At 37.1% G+C, this 21,517-nt stretch overlaps 1 protein-coding gene across 1 annotated transcript in view; it reads left to right on the top strand.

Annotated features, from left to right (window-relative positions):
- The window catches only part of GPC6 (glypican 6), a 1,160,507-nt gene that overhangs the window by 248,500 nt on the left and 890,490 nt on the right, over positions 1-21,517 (top strand). The window lies entirely within an intron of this gene.

Below are 21,517 nucleotides of genomic sequence, written 5' to 3'. Positions count from 1 at the left end.
GGGGAGAGATGATTAGTATTAAAATGTAGAAGACTTAAAAACATTTATTGATTATCTTTTTTGTACTCTGAGCTGTATTCCCTCTAGGATCACTTGCCATCAGCAATTCTGTGATTTGGGATCATTGTAAAAGAGGGTTTAGGTGGAAGACTGAAAATGAGTGAGCAATTGCCGTACAGCAGCCTTCTGGACTCAATCAATTTATTTCCCATGGAGAGTGAAACAGAGAGACAGACTGGGCCAAGTTTCCCTGGTTTAATTCATTCTGGAAACAGAAATAAATGAGACATGCATATAAAGGGAGGAATCTGTGAAGTCATTACTGGGAAATGAAATTTACAACAAAGACAAGATAAGAATTGCATTTTGGAAACACTGATAAGTGAATGTCAAATCATACATTTCTTATGAGACAATTTGGTTACTTTGGCAACAGAGACATTCCTCATTTCTGATAAGCAGTGTTCCTTTCATTCCCACCTGTGGCTTTTGTCACTGTCTCCAAGGGACATTAATGCTTAAATGAAAACTAATTAACATTTTAAATTGTAATATATACACATTGATTTAGGGGAAGTATGTTTCTTTAATTTTGCTCTCAATGCAACATGAAAAGCCATCATGGTGATTCCTCTATTTACACTTCTTTAATTAAAATATAATGATCTTTTTAATCTTATATTTTCTGTTTACAAGTGGCTGTAACTGAACTGTGAGCTGGATACTATTAACTGGGGTTTTGCAGTCCAATTATTTCTTTTGTTGTCAAGCTATTTTATACAGATAAATTTAAGAAACAGGTAGGGGAACAAGAACATATTATTATTATTATTATTATTATTATTATTATTTTTTTTTTTTTTTTTTTTTTTTTTTTTTAGTAATAGGCTTATTGAGATATAATTCACATACAGTAAAGTTCATCATCTTTAAGTATACAAGTATACTGTGGTTTTCAGTATATTTGCAGTTGTGCTTCAGTCACCACTAACTAATTCTAGAACATTTTCATCATCTTGCCTCCAGAAAAATCCTATATCCATTAGCAGTCACTCCCTATTGCTTCCTCTCCTTAGTTCCTGGAAACCACTAATCTGCTTTCTTTTCTATGGATTTTTCTATTCTATATATTTCTCATAAATTCCCCTTTTTTTCTTTCACTTAACATAATACATTCAAGGTTCATCCATGCTGTATCACATGTAAGAACTCCATTCCTTTTTATTTATTGCTTAATAATATTCCATTGTATGAACACTCTATTTTTTGTTCATCTATTCATCAGTTAATAGACATTTAGGTTGTTTCTGCTCTTTGTCTATTATCAATAATGCCACTCTAAACATTTGTTTACAAGTTTTTATGTGGACATATTTTTTTCGTTTCTCTTGGCTATATACCTAGGAGTGGAATTGCTGGATAATATGGTAATTCTATGTTTAACCCCTTTAGAAGCTGCCAGCTGGTTTTCCAAAGCAGCTGTGCCACTTTAAAGTGCCACTAGCAATGTATTAAGGTTCCAGTTCTTCACATCCTCAGCAATACTTCTTATGATTAGTCCTTTTAATTACAGCCATCCCAGTAGTTACAAAGTGATATCTCATTGTAGTTTTGATTTGCTAATCATGTTGAGTATCTTTTCATGTGCTTATTAGTCATTTGTATATCTTCTTTGAAGAAATGTCTATTAAGATTCTTTGCCCATTTTTTAATTAGCTGAGTCGTCTTTTTGAGTTTTAAGAATTATTCATATATTCTGAATACAAACCCCTAAACAGATCTATAATTTGCAAATATTTTTTTTTTCCATTCTGTGGATTGTCTTTGCACTTTCTTGATGGTGTCCTTTGATGCACAAAAATGTTTTAATTTCGATGGACTCTTTGATTTATCTATATTTTTTCTCATGTCACTTTGTGTTATATGTAAGAAACTATTGCCTAATCCAGGTTAAGGGATATTTATTCCAGTGTTTTCTTCTGAATTTTAGCTCTTATATTTAGGTTCCAGATCTTATAGTTATATCCTTTGAGATATCTTTTGTATATTGTGTAAGGCAGGGGTCCAACTTCACTCTTTTGTATATAGATACTCAGTTGTGCTAGTACCATTTGTTGGAAAGATTATACTTTCCCCAGTGATTGGTTTTGGCACCCTTGTCAAAAATCAATTGTCCATATAGGTCAGGGTTTATTTTTAGACTCTCAGTTTTATTCCATTATTGTCTATGTCTACCCTCCTGCCAGTGCTACGTTGTCTTGATTACTGAAGTTTTGTAATAAGAGTTGAAATTGTGAAGTCTGAGTTCTGCAATTTTGTTCTTCTTTTACAAGATCATTTTGGCCGTTTAGGTTCCCTTGCATTTCCATGTGAATTTTAGAACCAGCTCATCAATTTTAGCAAAAAAAAAAAAAAAAAAAAAAAAAAAAAGGCAGCAAGGATTTTAATAGGAACTGCATTCAATCTTTAGATCAATTTTGAAGTGTTGCCCATATCTGAGAATTTCTTCCTGAGAATTTCTCTCCATCTATGTATTCATCCATTCATTCAATAATATTTAGAAGACTTTTAATAATAAACTTCTAATCTGTGTGCAGGACCTATGCTGTACTGCAAATAATTCCTTTTTTTAAATTCTAACATAATTATGCATATTTGTGGAGTATAGAGTTCACTATTTGTGTACAATATGTGATGATCAAATCATAATAGTTGGCATATTCATATTATAAAACTTATTCATTCCTTATGTACATTAACCAGTTTCTCCCTAATCCCTCCTCCTCCCACTTTTCCCCCTCTAATAAACACATTTGTGTTCTCTCATTCTGGAAGTTCAATGTATTACTGTGTTCTCTCTTTTTTTCTTCTTTATTTTTTAGCTCCCATTTATGAGTGGGGACATGCAGTATTCCTCTTTCTGTGCCTACCTTATCTCACATAACATAGTTTTCTCTAAGTTCATCCACGTTGCTATGAATGGCAGAATTTCATTCTTTTATATGACCGAGTAGTATTCCGTTGTGTATATATACTACATTTTCTTTATCCAGTTGTCTGTTGATGGACATTTATGTTGGTTCCATATCTGCAAATAATTCTAATTTTCAAGGATTATATTTTAAAATTGAATTGCTATTCCCTAATTTGTTTGCTAACATATGTTTTTGGTGTGATTCAGCAATTAATAAATCCCCCAAATAATGTTTGGTCATATATGGTTTTGTATTTTAATCAATTATTTGACAGAAAGAATGCAGCTCATGGCAGAAACAATGTTTCTAAATGGTGGTTGCATTAAGATATTAGCCCACAGTGGGTTAATTTGATCATCAGTGTGACTAATACCATGTCAGACTAAGTTTCTTCCTAGCACATCAAAGGCCCTAAACTCTTATTTGGAAATGAGTTACATTGTGTGCCCTGTATGACAGGTCTTCAAAAAGTTAATGGAAAGATTAATATCATCTCTGTTTTTTTTATTTTTTATTTTTTATTATCTTTTAATTCTACTTTTCCACAAACTTTTTGAATTACCCTTGTATATGACTATCACAAGGCTTACCTGTGTAGAAAAACAGAATATTCACCAGAGTGTATTCTTTACTATTGGTTTTGAATCATTTAGGTTTTTTTTTTTTCTTAAACTTCTCTAGACTCTTATAGCAAATTGGTGTTAACTCAACTCTGGGAAAAGATGTACTTTTCTAAAAAAGTTTTTAAAATTTCACAAAAATTTTGAGAAAATTTGGTCCCTGTGGATCCAGCATTTGTTGTCTTCTTTGGAGATTGCCATAGCAATATTTTTGCTGGTTATTTTCTCATTGCTTGGGGTAAAAACCTAATTTCTTCTCTACATCACCATCATCCTTTTAATAACAGACACCGTTGTTCCGTAGGAGATTTTTGTTACTTTAGGAAGTGAAGCTATTTTTAGTTTTTCAATAATCTAAGATTTAGTTGATGGTTGTCAAGCAGATTCTGTAGGTCAAATAAGACGTGTCAGTATTCCTTTTGCAATGTGTCTCACTGGTATTTGTTTGTAATCTCACTTGCAGAAATTTGTTTGACAAAAGGTGTATAATCTCAAAGATTTTTCCCTAAGTAATGCTATAACCATCTTTTGGGCACATTAAAATTTCTTGCTTAGAATAACATGGCCTCAAGTTTCTCCATGTTAAGATTATAATCTTTCATTACATATTATCATAGCCATTTTCTCTTTGCAGGTTTTATATTACTATTTATACTTTTTGGAGTTGCCATTTTTATTTACAAATTAATATTTGAATCTTTGCTTTTCAAAACAATGTCAGACTTTAAATATTGTTTGATCTCCTATAATCTATTTAATCAAAGGTATGTATGTAATAAATAAAATGATAATGAATTATAGATAATTGTAGTGTAGTAACTACATCAAAATTCTCTGGTTGGGTAATTCTGTGTGAGTGGTGACTATTGATGTGACAGAAATATTATGTAAATTTACATTGAATTTAAAACATGTGCTAATATTTAACAAATATCCATTGTAGGTTACTGTCAAAGATCTAATAAATTGTAGAATTATTCTTCAGTAAATAAATATATACAAACATGTATACAGACATATGTAATAAACACACAGTTGACTCATGGTGCGGTGAGGAATGGATCGATATTAAAAAGCAATATGTTAGTGGAAATGAAGTATTCACAGTTTGAGATGGCAACACAAAGAAGGGCCCACCTGGAGGTGATGGGTGGGAACAGTGATGGATGGCTTTGTAAAGGAGATGAATCTTAGACTAAGTCTAAAGAGGAGTAAAATTAAGTGAAGAGTTTATAGGAGGACAGGTGAAGGGAAGGGAGAGGAGTCAGCAAGCACAAAAGCACAGGTGGAAAAAAACGCTTAAATCTGGGACAGAGAGTGTCAGAATAAGCCTTTGTCCTATCCAAAAGCATAACTCACCCAGCTAAGGGTTTAGGTGGCTCATTTTGACATCTCGTGTTAGGAAGATGGAGTTGAGGAGTTTGAGTCATGAGCCAGGATGACTAGTCATTGTTTCGTTGCAGGAGTCCTGGTAAAGGACAGATTCTGAATTTGTTTATTTGGTTGATAATTAATTTGGTTGCCTGAGACGTATTCCAATCATGTTTAGAAAGTAGAACTTTTGTTAGATGTTCAGCAAGCAAAGTGGCCCACAGGTTCGTGGTGGAACCCCCACAGATGGGTGGCAATGTCACTAGTGCAAATAGAAGTGACAAGAAGAGCCAGTCTGACAGAGGTCAGAAAGGAGGTGCGGTACAGTGGGGAGTTTGTTTTTGTACCTGTCAGGATTGAGATTTGTGCAGTCCTTCAAGTATAATTGTCCAGGTGGAGATGGAATATATGATTCTGAAACTCAGTGAAGAAAGGGATCTGGGCTCAGATTCCGACTTAGGAAAGATTCTCATATAGGTGAGATCATTATAACCTCTGTGTTATCCTTTTTGGATAAAGTAAAAATTTAGAAGATACAATAGCAAAAGCTGGAAACCTGGGAAATACTACACTTTAGGGCAAGTGGAGGAAGAAAAGACATTAAAAACCAAGTACAGCAAGCAAGATAGTTTTGGCATGAGTGTGGCCAAGCAAGACAATTTGAAAGATAGAAAAGATATCTCTGATCTTCAGTATAGCAGAGAAATGCAGAAAGAAAAAGAACCTGAAGGTGTCTATAGGATATGGCAGTACATTTGTCTTGATGGTGCAATAGGAATAATTTCAGCTGGGTAGACCCAGACTGAGGAGTGAATGGGAGGGAGCAAATGACACAGGGAAAGTAGATCACATTTTAAGGAATTGTACATGCAAAGGAAAATAGAGATATTTTTAAGAAACTGGAGTGTGTTTATAGACTCACGTTTCCAAACCTGTGTTATTAGATAATGGGTACTATGTGAAGAAGTTATTTTCTAACCAACAAACTTTGAAAAACTCTGGTATCAGTAAATAAAAGAGGTTTCTTTTCTGAGCATCTCAGAGCCTTTAATGTGCTAATATATACTGTTTATATCCATAAGAGGAGATGGAATATGCAATGATTCCTAAACATATTTGGCAGCTGACTGCTCTTTTCAAAGAGCTATTAACTCTATAGTACAGGAGACCATCTTGAAGTCAAACACACCCTGGTGTAATTTTGGGATATGACACTAACTAGTTGTGTGATCTTAGGCACACTACTTAAACTTGCTGCACTCAATTACTTCTGTGAAGTGGAAATGCTATACACACTTTCTGCAAGGCACATATTCAGCAGTCTGCACACTTAACAGCCTTACCTGTTGTTTGTGGCCAGTGGCCATTCTAATTAGTGGTAAACATTTTCACTCTTCCCCACTGTTGGGAAAATAGAATGGTACGGTCAGGGCCCTTGCCACGGGTCCAGTTGGGTGTGGTTCAGCACGTCCATTGTAAGCAAATCCTGTGTGTGGAGTTAGTGTGCATGCACACCAATGTATATTTTTAGTTTTGTTGCTATTCTTGTGTTCTTGAGAGAGAGGGGCAGAGAGAGATAGAGAGATAGATAGAAAGAGATGGAGAGAGAGAGAGTTTTAGTGAAGCAGGTGGGCGGGCGTTGGCCTCAGGCATCCACCCCGCATAGCCATGCTTTCCAACCTATGGATCCAGGGACCTTTTTGCCAGTTACCTAGCTCATAGACCTGCGTGAAGGAGTCTGGTGACCCAGCCTGGAGTGTGTGTGGTCTGGGGATACAGCCTGTCATGTGAAGGGTTTGTGACCCAGTCTGGAATGGGCTTGAGGGGTCTGTGGGCTCCAGACTCAGCCCTAGCTCAACAATCGGCCCAGTTGGTTCAGGATTACCAGCCGTAAAAGAGCTCGACAACTGGGGTGGTTGCCTAGCTTTACAATCGTCATCACGAACAGGATTAAAAGCGCTAGACAATTGGTGCTGTGAGGATTCCAGGGCTTAGCCTAGCCAGACCAATTGGCATAGTCGGGCAGAATTACACCACAAATTGGTGACAACAGCAGGATTACACCACAATTGGCATAGTCTGTGACAGGATTCTGAGCAGGTACAGGAGCTGAAAGCCTTTGGAAGAAGGAGGAAATTGTGGCTCCTTGTGAATATGCTCTGCGCCATGGCCACCTTCCTGTTGACTGGGATCTGGTTGCCGCACACTGTACTGCAAGGCAGCATAGACCAGGTACCACGATGCAAAACCCCTTGGGAAGGGGAGGAAATGTGGCTATCCTTCAGCAGGGGGTGCCCGGTGGCCACTTTTCTGCTGACTGGAGCCTGGCTACTGCTCACCACACTGCAAACTGATCGAGATTTGCGGCAGAAAGCAAGCATGGATAAATGTCCTGGAGGATGATGTGCAGCAACTGGCCACTCCTGCCTCTCACACTAGGGAAGACAACCAACCCAGTGGTGATTTGGGGGAGACTGTGTGTCTCCAGGCATGACCTGTTGTGCATGAAAAATTGAGACAGTAAAGCAGCAGAAACAGAGAGAGCCCCTGGCTGCTACAGTGATGAGACCTAGGGTTGGATGATGTAACGTGCTCTAGAGACTAAGTAGTAAACACATGTTGCATTTGTCTGAAGGCAAAAGGCTCGGAGGGTGCCACTTAAACCTGATGGCCAGCCGGGTGCCGTAAAACCTGAGAAAAGAGTGCCACATGTAGGTGGGCAGATGACCTGAAGACGGGTGCCCCTGCAGAATTTCAAGTATGTTTTCATCTGGTGAAAAGGTGGAAAAGTTAGTCTCCGTTACTACGTGCCTGTCTCTGAGGCAGTGGCTGCTGAAAGAGCCATGGATGTGCACAGAGGCAGGGCAGCCACTCCTTGATGGACTGGGCAAATGCAGCTATTTGAACTGTGGGCGAATGCTGCAAAAAACTGCCTGAGACTGAGTGAGTAGCCAGTGTAAGCCAAGCTGATTGAAATAATTCAAAAGCCAGAATGTAAAAGCAGAGAGTAAAGATTTGGAAAATTTGCAGCCTGGCCATCTGGTAAAAAAGCAGAGAGCAGGAGGAAAAAAACACAAGGGTGAAGCAGATAAACTGTTTGCTAAAGACATTATCTTGAAGGTGAGGCAGCCAGATGCTAAAAACCATGACAATAGGAAAATGCCTAAAGGCATTTGAGAAGTCTGGATAGGTGCCCCACCCATCACAGGCCCTGAGAGCATTTGAGAAGTTTGGGAGAGTGCCCCTCCCATCCTAGGAGAACTGAGTTTGTCCTGGAGGGCAGACCTGAGGTGTCATTGCCCTCGGCAAACTGCTCCCTGCATCCCAGCCACTCTGGCTAGAGCAATCCTGCCTCAGCACCTCTGAAGAAAAAGAGCCAAAAACCTTGGTGGCATTCATGTTGTGTAAAGTTTGCAGGACAGCAGTATGTGAGAGCAGTGGAGGCGTGGCAGCCTCCACCTAGATTTCCGAAGATGTATGGAAAAGCTTGGGAACTCAGGCAGAGACCTGCTGCTGGGTGGAGCAGCTGTGGAGGTCATGTACGGAGCAGTGTGGAGCAGAAAAGTGGGGTCGGAGCCCCCACAGATAACCTCCACTGAGGAAATGCCTAGTGGAGCCAGGATGGTGGGACTGTCACCAGGAGCCCAGAACCATGGGGCTGCTGGCAGTGTGCAGTGCCAGCCTGGAAAAGCCACAGGCACCAGGGCAGCTCAATGGTCTGCACTTGGCAGAGCTGTAGAAGTGAGGTTGCCCAATGCTTTAGGGGTTCCGGTGCCCCAGTGTGCTTAACATTTGCCTTGTTTGGGTTTTGGATTTGTTTGGGGACTGTTTTCCTTTCTATTCCTCCCTTTTGGAATGGGAATGTGTGCCCAGTGTCTGTCCCACTGTATCTTGGCAGTAGATAAACTTGTTTTTGACTCTTTACAGGTTCATAGCTGGAAGGACTTTTGTTTTTGATCTCAGAGGAGACTTTGGACTTTGGACTTTTGAGTTGGTGCTGCCATGAGCTAAAGACTTTTGGGACTGGGATGGAATGTGTAATGTGTAAATGTAGAGGTCATTTATTCTCGCTAAGGGAACATCACAGAAGATTCTGAATGCGTAGATTGTGAGGACCCTGAAGGGGTGGATTGTTGGGAAAATAGAACGGTTTGGTCAGGGCCCTCACTTCAGGTCCAGTTGGGTATGGTTCAGCACGTCCATTGTAAGCAAATTGTGTGTGTGGAGTTAGTGCACACGCGAGCGCCAATTTATCTTTTTAGTTTTGTTGCTATTCTTGTGTACTTGAGAGAGAGGCAGAGAGAGAGAGAGAGAGTTTTAGTGAAGCAGGTGGGCAGAGGTCAGCCTCGGGCATCCACTCCGTGCAGCCATTCTTTCCAGCCTATGGCTCCAGGGACCTTTTGGCTGGTTACCTAGCTCATAGACCTGCTTGAAGTGGTCTGGTGACCCAACCTGGCATGTGTGTGATCTGGGGACCCAGCCTGGCATGTGAAGGGTTTGTGACCCAGTCTGGAATGGGCTTGAGAGGTCTGTGGGCTCCAGACCCAGCCTTAGCTCAACACCCACCTAACCTGGAAGTACTGGTATGAGGATTAAAAGGTCATTATGCAAGACTCATAGCATCATATGATTTGAAATGTACTCATATGAAACATACTCATAGCAGTAGAATGTTTGTTATTATTAACTTATCAATATTGTTATCATCTGAAGGGATACATTTAAGAGATCCTTCTTTAGTTTAGAGGAGAAAAGCAGTAGAGAAGATAAAAGAGAGAGGGAATGATTCAAAGCAGAAGTGTCCATTGCTGGGTGTCCCAGCATTAAGTGGCAGGGTAGCTGACTCTGGGAACAGCAGATACAGGTAACAGGGGTGTAGAGCTAAAATTGGAGGGAAGAAGGGGTTAGAAAGAGACAGAAAGTTGAAGGAGACCAAAGTTTTTCAGTCATAGAGTTTATTCTGATCCTTTATCTTCTCTGTCCTTTTGTAGTTTTCTTTTACCACACCATTTGTGTTTGAACACAGCACGATTCAGGAGAGAAGGAGTATGGGTAGTTTAAAAACAAAGTACTTTTCTTTCTCCATTTTGTAGAAACAGACGGTAACAAGGGAAATCCATATGACCTAGGGGAAACAATAGTAGTCATTTATGAAGCTTATCAAAGCCAAATTCATATTTAAATTTAATTTAAATTTTGAACATGTTTATTTATTGAAGATTTTAAAGGCAAAGATCTATAATCTCTCCTCTCCACCTCACCACACTGCCAAGGCTTTTACAGGTTAAAAAATAAAAATAAATATATTAATTATATATATAATTTAGGCACTATATATTATATATGCATTATTTTTTCTTTGTCCATGTTTTGAAGTTGGTCCACTATTATTCTTTCTTAACAAAATTTAGCTAGTGTGAATCAAAGGTATTAAAGGCCGGGGTTTATATTAAACAGATGTTTTATAGAGAAAACTTATTTTGGTGGGAGAGTATATACACTTTGGAGCCAGACTATCTGGCTCTGCTACTTACAAGTCCTGTGACCTTGGGCAACTTACTTAACCTCTCTGTGCTTTAGATTCTTCGTCTGTAAAAATTGGTGGTAATTTAGAACCTATTCTATATAGTTCTTATGAAGATTTAATATGTTAATATTTGTAAAGTATTTACAAGAGGGCTTGGAATACGTTAACCCATTTCTCATTAATTTCACATTAACTACCCCCCCTCTCCCGGTCACCCTCTCTCTCCCTTTCCACTTCTAGTCAATACAGTTCTGTTCTCTCCTTCTATAAGTCCAACATATTATTGTGATTATTGTTTCTTTCTTCCTCTTTCTCTCTTTCTTTATTGTTTATTTGTTTATATGTATTGTGATGATGAACAAGCTAACTATCCTGATTTGACCATCACATACTGCACACAACTATTGATAGTCAACTTTGTACCCCACAAATATGTATAATCAATAATGCTTCTGTAAGTAAATAAATAAATATAAATAAAAATTTTAAAAAGACGTGTAATCTTCCACAGTTATTTTTTCTTCTTTAAAATTTTTCTCTCTCCCTCTCTTTGTTTAACTTGAAAGCCATGCTATTGTTGTTAAAGAAAATCCACTGTAAAATTTTAAAAAATACATAAATTAACATGAAAGTTTCTCTCTCATTTCTTATTCTACTTCTTACTGTTAAAAATTTGGTGTGTATCCTTCTATATACTTTGCAATACATACATATATACGGTTTTCTTATTTATAAGAAATAAAACATATAGTGCATATTATTCTGCAAGCTTTTTTCATTAAAATGTATTATTGACCTTTTTCATGTTAATAAATGTAGATCTACTGCATCAAAAAATAAAATGAAATAAAAGTGTTCTTGGCACAGAGGATTAATTATAAAAATAGTATGTGCTAAATATAATAAATGAGATGGGGTCTGTTAGGGAAAAAATAAATTCCTATTTGACATTTTTTTCTTCCTGATATGAACATTGCTAAGCAATTTGAGAATTATTACACCAACCCAAACTGAATTTCTTTTCAATGTGCTTTTGGTGTGTCAATCCAGAGAGAGCTCTAAAAGCTTATGAAATGATAACACTGATGCCATCACGGCGTTCCAACAAGACTCTCTGTAGTTGATTTTGTCTGTGCCTCTTTTATGCGTAAAAGATTAAAACAACAAAAATCTAGATTTTTCTCATGTTGGATGAAAGCATAATGCTTTACTTTCACATTGGATCAGATAGTAGCCTAGAGCATCTACATTCATACTGCGTTCTGATTGCTCATGTGAAAGCTAAAGTAACACCATTTTCTTTATCATTATGTGACGAGACTTGTCACCCTCCTTTATGAACAGCAAATTCTTAGCTCAGGGAGCAACCAGGGGTAGGTCATAAAATAAAGGATTACAGAACAAAGATATTAGTGAAATAGAAGCATCAGCACTTCTTACTGTATTTAAGTCAAAGACGATGAGGTCTGCCTGGGAGCTAATACTCCTTAACTGTGTTTGGGCAAAAAGCCAAAAGGAAATTGTATTTCAAAGAGAGAAGGTCTGGTATTCCATATGCTGGGGAATCCTGGTCAGTTAACAGGGATGTATGGCTGTTTAACACAGAAAAGACTAAAAACAAACATTTATGTTAAAAAACACAATGTTGATACAGTTTGAGTCTAAAAGACAAATGATAACATATCAGGCCCATAAATTATTCAAATAAAAACAGTTGAGAAGCAAAGCTGGCATCTTTGACCACAAAGCTCTATATGAGCTTAATTTGTACCCTGCAGTCTCTGAACCTGAGAGTCAGTGATGGTGATCATGACAAAGAGATGAATCAATGGTCACTGCAGAAGTCTCCTTTGTATCCCACAGAGCCAGGACTGTCCTTAGGGAATTCTGGATGTAGTTCAAACCAAATTCTGCCTAAAGAAGGTGTATTGGAGGGCAAGAGGAGGGTAAACCTATCATCTTAGGTGTGTTGGGATATACAGTGCTCAAAAGTTTCTACATTTTTAGAACTGATTAGAAGGAAGAGTGTCATCTCCTTCTATACCACTAACACTTCCTTGTCTCACTGAAAGGCTTAGGCCAGTTGCCCAGTTGTCCATACCTCTAGGATAGTTTCAAGATGTGAAATCTCATCTGCTGGCTACCATGTTTATTCCAGATGTTACAATTTGTTTCTCCTTGTTCTGCTCTACATGAGTTCCCTCAAATGGTTACACAGCCTGTGCAGTTAATGAACAAATGTTGTCCAGCTCTGGCCTTTGTGTGACTTTCCCACCTTCTGGTTCTTTCCTGCGAGTCACTTGAGCTGCTTGTGTCCCTGACAATAGAGCTCTCAGTGCACTCTTAAATAAAATAGTCATGCTGCCTTTTTAATTGAGAGTGCACTATTTGATACCTTAGATATACCTACAAACACCGAAGGATGACATTTAAAACATCTTATTCCATTTGTAGAAATGTATGTGTCCGTTCTTTATGGTATTCCTTGATCTGTTCATTGTTTAAAACTTCATTGCTAATTGGAGACTATTTCGTGACCATTAAAGTGCTCCCTTAAATTGGAATATTTGTCAGCATTCTAAAAACATTATTAGAATTTAGGATGGATGATCTAAAGTGCCTATGTAGAAAGCCTTGTGTTTTAATTTTATTTTTTATTCAATTGTGTGTTTATTTATTCAGCATTTGTTTATTGATCCTGGGAATGTATCTAGAGTAGGGAAACAAAAGTTAATATAGTGCTGTCCACAATCCTTAATTTCTTTACACCACACACTCACACACACACACACACACACACAAATACACACATATTTTTGAAGGCAAAGGCAGCTACAATTTCCAGCAAAGTCAACTTATGAGCAAATTCAGCTGACTATCCCAAGTGATTCTTATGGAATCGTTAAGTATGTGACATATTGGTTTCAAGAAATAAAGAAAACAGTTTACACGTTTGTTTAGTTCATCACAGATACAAATTCATGCTAAACTAAAAGTTCCTGTTGTAGCCAAAGGGCAAAGCCCTTAGACAGCACTTGAATAGTCTATCAAGGTCATGGTCTGCTGCTGCCATTGGGGTTTCAATTTTCCAAACTGGCATTCAGTTGCTGAGAAAAGACTGCTGTTCTTACCTACGAGCATGTACTGAAACTGGATGGAGTTAGGGCACATGCCTTCTGACATAATGCCAGTATTACAATAGGCAATGGGATAGAATGTAGTCATTAGTTTAAGCCAGTGAGGACCCACACTTGTGCTGGGGTTGGGGTTGGCTTCTACTGCTTGAGGTAGTGGTGAACACCTGAATGAAAAATCTGGACACTGTTAGGAAATGCAAATTGGTTGGTGGATGCAGGGATAACATGCAGAATTTTGACACTTAGCAAAGCAGGCACAAGGATCTAGCTCTTTGTTTCTTTTTTTATTTTAACATTTATGTGCACATATTTGTGGGGTACAGTATGTTGTTTCAAGACACACAAACACTGCACCATGATTCACTTAAAGTAGATAGCATAGTTTTGTACCCATTAGTCCACCATTTTTATTCCTTGACCTTTACCTTGGTGTTACCAACACCATGATCTATCCAAGTGAGCTAAGCAGACAGCTCTTTCTAACCTCAGTAAGGAAATGAATATATCGCTCATTGTTTGATTCTTTTTCTGGTTTTGTTCATGTTTGACTATCACAGCCACAAATTTCCTTTCTTGTGCTAAGAAATCATATGTGACTTAATCGAGTTTTTAGTATGGCAAAATATAATTGCTTTTAACGTTCAAGGTCCACACAAAGATAAGAGTCTGCATGGGCTTTTGCCAGTATCTTCCCAACTTTGACTGAAAATCTTACCCACTCTTCAAAGCTTCCTCCCTGATGAAACGTTGGCTGATTTTTCCAGTGGGAAGTCATCACCCTTCAATGCCCACAGTGCTTAGGGCTTGTCATTCTCTCTGGTTTTAATGCTACATCCTCTTATTTCTTGGCATTCTTTCACATACCTAAGCCCACAGTGAGCAGATAAGATAGATGATGCAGGTGACTCCAGGTTAGTATTTGGTGTCAGGTATGGGGAGGAAAGGCATGAAAAAAAAGGAGCTGAGGTGCTGGCAGGAGAGTAATTGTGGGACAAAGTGATTTGCCAGATAAAGGGGATCAGGGTTGGAAAGTACTTAAAGAAGAGCAAGAAAGTAAGACACTTAGAAGCTCAGAGGGAGGGACTGGACCCTGGGTGATGTGGAGGTTGTGGTCAGTGAGTAAATTCAGAGCTTCAGACCTTTGGACTAGGGAGTAATTGAGGAAAACTTGGGGCCAGCATGTAATACCCACCAGCTGCTAGGAGAATATTTCAATTTGTGCTTTTATGAAGTAGTGAGAAAACTCATTTTTACATGAAAAACATCCAAATTGTCAGAAAATAATTGCATATTACTTAATATTCCGTGGGCATATACTATTTTGCATCCTCAGAGCCTTTCTTCAATATATTAACTCATATGTTTTATTTGGAATAAAATGTAAACTAGCCAATACAGGTTAGAAATATTTTTTAAATAGTTCCTTTTAAACATCATTTTTCCACAATGAAAAGCTTGTTCTTCCACAGTGAAAGAGGATCCATATAATCACTTTTTAAAGAGCATAGAACGTGTTTTGGTTAAAAATAGACACTGAGCATTAAGAACATGAAGTTTGCAACAGCAATCCTAACCTGTTTCTCCAAAACTGTTGCCCCATCTCCTCTCACAGGAAAGCCTCCTTCAAAATGTCACACCTAAGAAACTAATCCATGTGCATGTATTATAAATTACACCTATAAATGGCAATGACCTCACTCCAAGTCTGTGATGCCTTCTCCTATTAACAAGAGCCTCCTGCCACTTTACACACATTTTCTGTACTATTTGAGGGATGCCGGTGTCCTCTCCTCAGATGAGGACTTTATTCTGTACTTGTATATTTTTAACTTTTCCATATATAGTCAGTAAATTGTTACAAGTAAGATGAAAATCAATCTGTATTATTTTCTGTGAACAATGCATTGTTTAATTAGAAATGAATGCTATGCCTGAAAATGTAAAGAGAATTGGAATTGGGCTTTGGAGTCAAAGAAGGCAATTTCTAAAATGTTTAAATCCCCAAATTCTGAGCAGTCATTTGATTTAGACTCCTCTCAAGAGAAATAGCACTCTGGGGGAAAAATCAATCCCAGGAACTATACCCAGTAGAAAATCTCTCATCTTATGTAAGGCAGAGAACCAGAAGTGGTGAGGAAAATTTCTTCTCTAAAGGAATCAGGGCTTGAAGTCCCACAGGCTTATTTATAGGACAGAAATTCATTTGCAAAATTTTCATGTGATTTCTCCCCTGAATTTTCAGACTGTCAAAGTTGATGTAAAAAATGAGTGGTAGTTTGTTTTTTACTTTTAATTTTGTGTGGAAATGTGCCTGTTGGATAGTGCCTCCCAAATATTAAACTGAAAGAAGATGTGTTAGAAAAATTAAGAAGTGATACTTAAGGAGAAGAGTTTAAACATTTGCTGGCTAGGTTATTGTAGATGAGGTTGGACCTTGGCAAAACTGTGAAGCAGATAGGAGACCATTTTATAATCGATACACTTTTTTACCTGTCTTCAGTACAGACACACCATGGTCTATTCAGTCTTTCATCCTGGATTATCTGTGACTAATAGTTACATATTCACAAATATTATCTCATTGAATATGTACCCATTTTACAAGGGGAAATCTGAGTCTTAGGGAAGTGTATCACTAATGAGTTACCCAAGTCCAAACTGCAGCCATGACAAATAACGCAAGTCTCTGTTGCTTCACACAAGTTTATTTCTTGCTCACACAAGGTTGCTGTGGGTCTCGGCAAATCTTGGGAGAAGAAATTAGCAAAGTTTTCCATAAAGGGGCAGATAGTAAATATGTTAAGAATTGAGAGCTGAATGGCAACATTGAGCAACTGTCCCGCTGAAAGGACAGCAGTCATTTTCATATTTTACATTTGATAGTTTGCTAACCTCTGCTCTCAGACAACAGTTCTCCATGTGTTGGCTAGCAGCAGGCTACTTCATTCTCAGGGTTCCCCTATAACACCGAGTGTTTTTGTAATCACCATGGCAGTTAATAGTTGAGCACCAGCACTTACTTAAATGCTTCTGTCCTGAAGGGGCACACATCACTTCCACTCTGATTTTTTTGGCCAAAGTAAGTCACCCGCAGAGCAAGAACCTCTTGTGTTCCAGGAACTAGTGGAAATGGATATGGCGAATGGCAATAATGCCTATTATAGTTGCCCATCCCCTCTGTGTATATATCAGACCCTAATTCTGGAAGCTGCCAGTGGAATCTTGTGTGAAAACACTTTCCAGATGAGAGAAGGCCCTAATAAGAATTCTAGGGCCTGAATGGTAAAGCAAGTGATGGAGCTCTCTTCTCTATCAGAATTAGCACATTAATGCTAGTAAACTCGATGACTGTGTGTTATGTATCATGTTTTAAAAGAGAACCAGTTATACAGAAGTTGTGACATTATTGGTGGACAATCTTAACATTTTTGTATTTAGAATAATGTAAGATAATAGTATATAATGACTTGTAATTTTTGAGAAATAAGATTAACCCTTTAGATTTACAGCCTATTTTTCAATACAGTGCTCTTGCAGGGAGGAAGGTTGATATTTTGCCTTTTTGTTTTTATTTTTGGTTAAATGCTCAAGGAAAACAAACTTTAAAAAACTGTACATTTTACTTATGCTTCAACCTGTGAACTAAAGGAAGAAAGAATACAATATTAAGGTACTGGAGGATTTTGAATAGGAGTCAGAAATGGTCAATCCAACAGCAAAAGATGATACTGATGCCTTTGATTTAAGAATCCTATTATATTAAAAACTAAATATATGGAAAGTGTTAAAAGTAGAGGATATGTAGGGTAAGAATAGGTTTTGCCCAAATAGGTTTCCAGAATTAACAAATAAAAATGCAGGATACCTAGTTAAATTTGAGTTTCAGATATTGAATAGGATATATTTATACTGATGATGTACTGCATGGCATATTAGAAATTATTGTTCATCTGAAATTCAAATGTAACTGGGCGCCTTGTGTTTGTAACTGGCAATTGTATGTCCTATATAAGAGATTGGATTTGGTAGATGGTTCTTATATTAAATATTTTACATATTGTCAGTTCTCATTAAGTGTGCGAGTTATGTTGTAAAAAGTCACCAGGAACACTGAAGTAGTGAATACTGATCCATTGCTCCTAAGGGAAATACAGGATTAGGTTCTTGAGGTCCTCTGGTCACAATATTTTCATCAACTGACTTTGTTTTATGTGTATTTCTGCTTAAAGACTCCTTATTTTATACACACACACACACACACACACACACACACACACACACACACACGAGTATATGTGTATATATATTTATATATATCTTGCAAATAACTAACTATATGTTGTATTTCTTGTTAACTAAGCACTAGGCAAGAAGCGTTTCACATTTTCCTAACCTTGGGTAATTTGGCCGTAAATTTCTTTGGCTTTCAGCCTCACCACAATGCTGTTCACTGTGCTTTTTAAAAATCAGTCATCATCTCATGAATCCACAAATTTAGCCACTTTGCCATCTTTTCCATAGCTTCCTCACGCACTATAGATGATGTTACTTTAGCACTTTCCAGAGCAGCCTCAAATATGGATCAGATCATTTCCTCTTCCTTTTTCCTGTATCGTTGATTCATTAACACTGAATTCACGTACAACAGCACTATAATTCATGGCTGAACGAAGCTTATTCAACACATGCATTTTCTCTCTAAGGCACATCAAAGCCTTCTTGTGCTTATCAACCCTAGACAGCATTTCAGCACTACTCTTGGGGCCATGTAGAGCAGTGAAATCACCAATGAAAAGCACGGAGATGCTAAAAATGTCTCACTAAACAAACCACAAAAAGGACATTTGTTTACAGTACAAGAGCTGAAATAAGAAGGCAGAGTATTGCCTTATTCAACCTCAGGACCTCAGTTCAGAACATGCAAGTCAGGGGACTCAAATTTTCCTCCACTCTGCATGTCCACAAATGACTGTGAAAGTGCCATGAGTTTTGATTTTGAGGTTACAAATACATTTTAGCAAGTTGACAAACTTACATTCTGGAATCTGCAAATAATAAGGTTCAACTGCATTTGTTGCCTAAATTAATGAATGAAGACAGATTTAGATTACAGAGAGTACCTTAAGGAAGAATGGACCTTTACTTGGGTAACATGATTGTTGACCCACAAACAATAATGCTAACTATGGTCTAGAGTCCTCACTATGTTCCAAGCTCAGAGCTAGATACTTAATACAAATTATTGGATTACATTCTCATTCAACTCAAAAATCCTGTAAAATTAATGCTACTTTCATCATTGCTCTTCTTTGGTCCAAGGTCTTATCACTTATAAGTAAGAGACTTGGAATTCATACCCATGCCAAGGAATACTCAAGGCAGGTTCTTTTACTTACCATGCTAGATATGCTACTAATAATTACTACATGCCTATAAATATCTTAACAGTGTTAACCCACAAACTATAGTTCAAAGAAAAGCTAATAAAGAAACCATATACCAAATATCAGCCTCAACCTTTGGTAACAATAGTCTTACAATAGTTCTATTGCAGGTGCAACTTTGTCATTCTATAATTTCTATTCTCAGTACTGTCTGCTGTAGACCTTGGGTAGCTAAGTATTCATCTGTTGTTCTAGCTGCATGTTGCCCACATGAAGCTATAATCCCCGTCAGTAGCATTGGAATGATTTCCACAGCGACTGGATTTATGTCACAAAGGGAGGATTAAGAGTTTAGGTAGAGACTAAGCCACAGGAGCCAGATAAATATTGAAAAATAGAGTCTGTTTTCATACAAATATGAAAGTAATAGTGAAAAAAAGAAGACAGCACATAAAGGACGTATGACATTTAACCAAAAGATTTTTAAATGAAGGTATCATCCTAAAATTGAGATTTCCCCAACATTTTAGCTCACATTATATTTTATCCTCTGCTTTTACTGTGTAATGTTTTACTCCCTCTTTGTTACCCCCTACAAATTCCCCAAAACAATGGGATAACAAAACCCCTTTTATGTTTGTGATTATAAATAACGGCTATTGATATAGTCACTCTCTTTCTACTTTATTCCTTTAGTTGGTGTATCTACAATTTCTTTCTTTAGAGCAACAAATGATATGGCTCTCATTTATTTGTCAAATGTGAACTATTACATAAAAGATTTGGTATCAAAAGCAAATAACTTATAGTCCTGTCTCTGCTAAGGTTTTATGGCTTTTATTTTAAGGTACACACAAAAAGTTTTTACCACCATAACGTAATTATTCTGTTCCATGTTCTGAAGAAATTTGTTAATCCATTTATCCCAAAATTCTCCCTAATTTTTAAACAAAAATGAAATGATTGCCTACTCTGATAATAAGGCAACTAGAAGTTAAGGATCATGTAATCTTATATTTTCTCTTGCTGAAAACACAACAAACCAATCCAAATGATCTTTTTAATTATTGATATTATGTTATTAAAAATTCAATCCCTTAGATCCAGTCTTTGGCACGGGAAAGTATTTCCAAAGTTATTAGTACACTTTCCTGTGTTAAGTGAACAATCTGCAAATACTTTCACATTTGAGCATATTTTTAGCTGAGAGTCCTCATTACAGTCTTCAGTTATTTTCTTCCTGATATAAAAGCATGACATAAATCCCAAAATTTTTCTAGGAAAGAGCTACTGATAATATATTGATCTGCCAATGGTATGGGATTTAGTGACTTTCAAAATATTCCTTAATTCTGAATCAAAATGATTAAGAGCCTATCACCCTTTATTAGCTTCAATTAAGAATAACTCTCGTTTGTATAATAATTATTCAAATAATATTGTTAGTTTCAACTCTTTTTATCATTCCTTACGTTTATTGAGTAGGTATGAAATAGACCTTCACCATTTCAAAAATATGTGCCAATGTGCTATTGTTTAATAATTGTTTAACAAGCATTTGATTTTTGAAATAAGCATGTGTTTTATTTTTGTTTTTGGATTACACTGTTTTTGGAGTCAGCTTGCTTACACTTTAACTATTCTCTAGATAATGCAGGACTCTGTTGAATTTGCCCCTACTATCTCTGATCATGAACAGCAACTTTTGTAATATGTCACTTTGAACATTGCTAAGTGTAAATTTGCCAGGCACTCACTTCACAACTACCACTTTCATTTTGAGGCCACTGCTAACTTCTTATTTAATTTCTTCAAAGTAATGCAAATTGGTAACAAAGCAGTGAGTTATTGTCACTGCTTTCCAAATGAGCAAGAAATAGGAGAACTCTGATAAAAAAACTAAACTGAAATAGGATTTTTTGTTTTAGCCCTTTTGATTGCAGATATATTGTAAAAGTGTTACTATCTGAACAGCTGACCTGAATTCACTTTTACTACCCTCTCTGAACAGGTGTGGAGTAAATATTACTGTGTTTTATAGTAATGATAACCCTGAGAATATACAGTCTTAGGGGCCAATTGAATTATGAAGGAGAGCCAAACAAAGTCCAAATTATGTTCAATGAAATTTTATAGCATCACCTTGATTTTTTGCCCTATGCTTAGTATATAGTACAATTGGATTCCCAGTTTTCTTGCCTTCCTATTAATTAGATGACTTATTTATCAGAATGGCTTTCTTGTGTGGCTGTCCCTGCATACCAGTTGTATGTATACCACTTGTATATGGTATAGATGTGATGAACCTGATTAATACCAATGAACAAATAAAATATACCTCAGTTATCCTCCCTAAGTTTCTTGCAGGCTATATATACTGCATAAAATCACAAACTCTTTTTTTTTGTTTAGATTGTTTTGTGTGCTTATTTACATGAACAGCATGGTTGAGAGAACCAGTATTTAATCACTGGTTTTAAAGTTTCCTGAGAGCTGCGGAAGA

This window comes from Cynocephalus volans, chromosome 7 (genome assembly GCF_027409185.1).
Source record: "Cynocephalus volans isolate mCynVol1 chromosome 7, mCynVol1.pri, whole genome shotgun sequence".
NCBI classification, from domain to species: Eukaryota; Metazoa; Chordata; class Mammalia; order Dermoptera; family Cynocephalidae; genus Cynocephalus; species Cynocephalus volans.
This window is presented reverse-complemented; position numbering and strand designations above follow the sequence as displayed.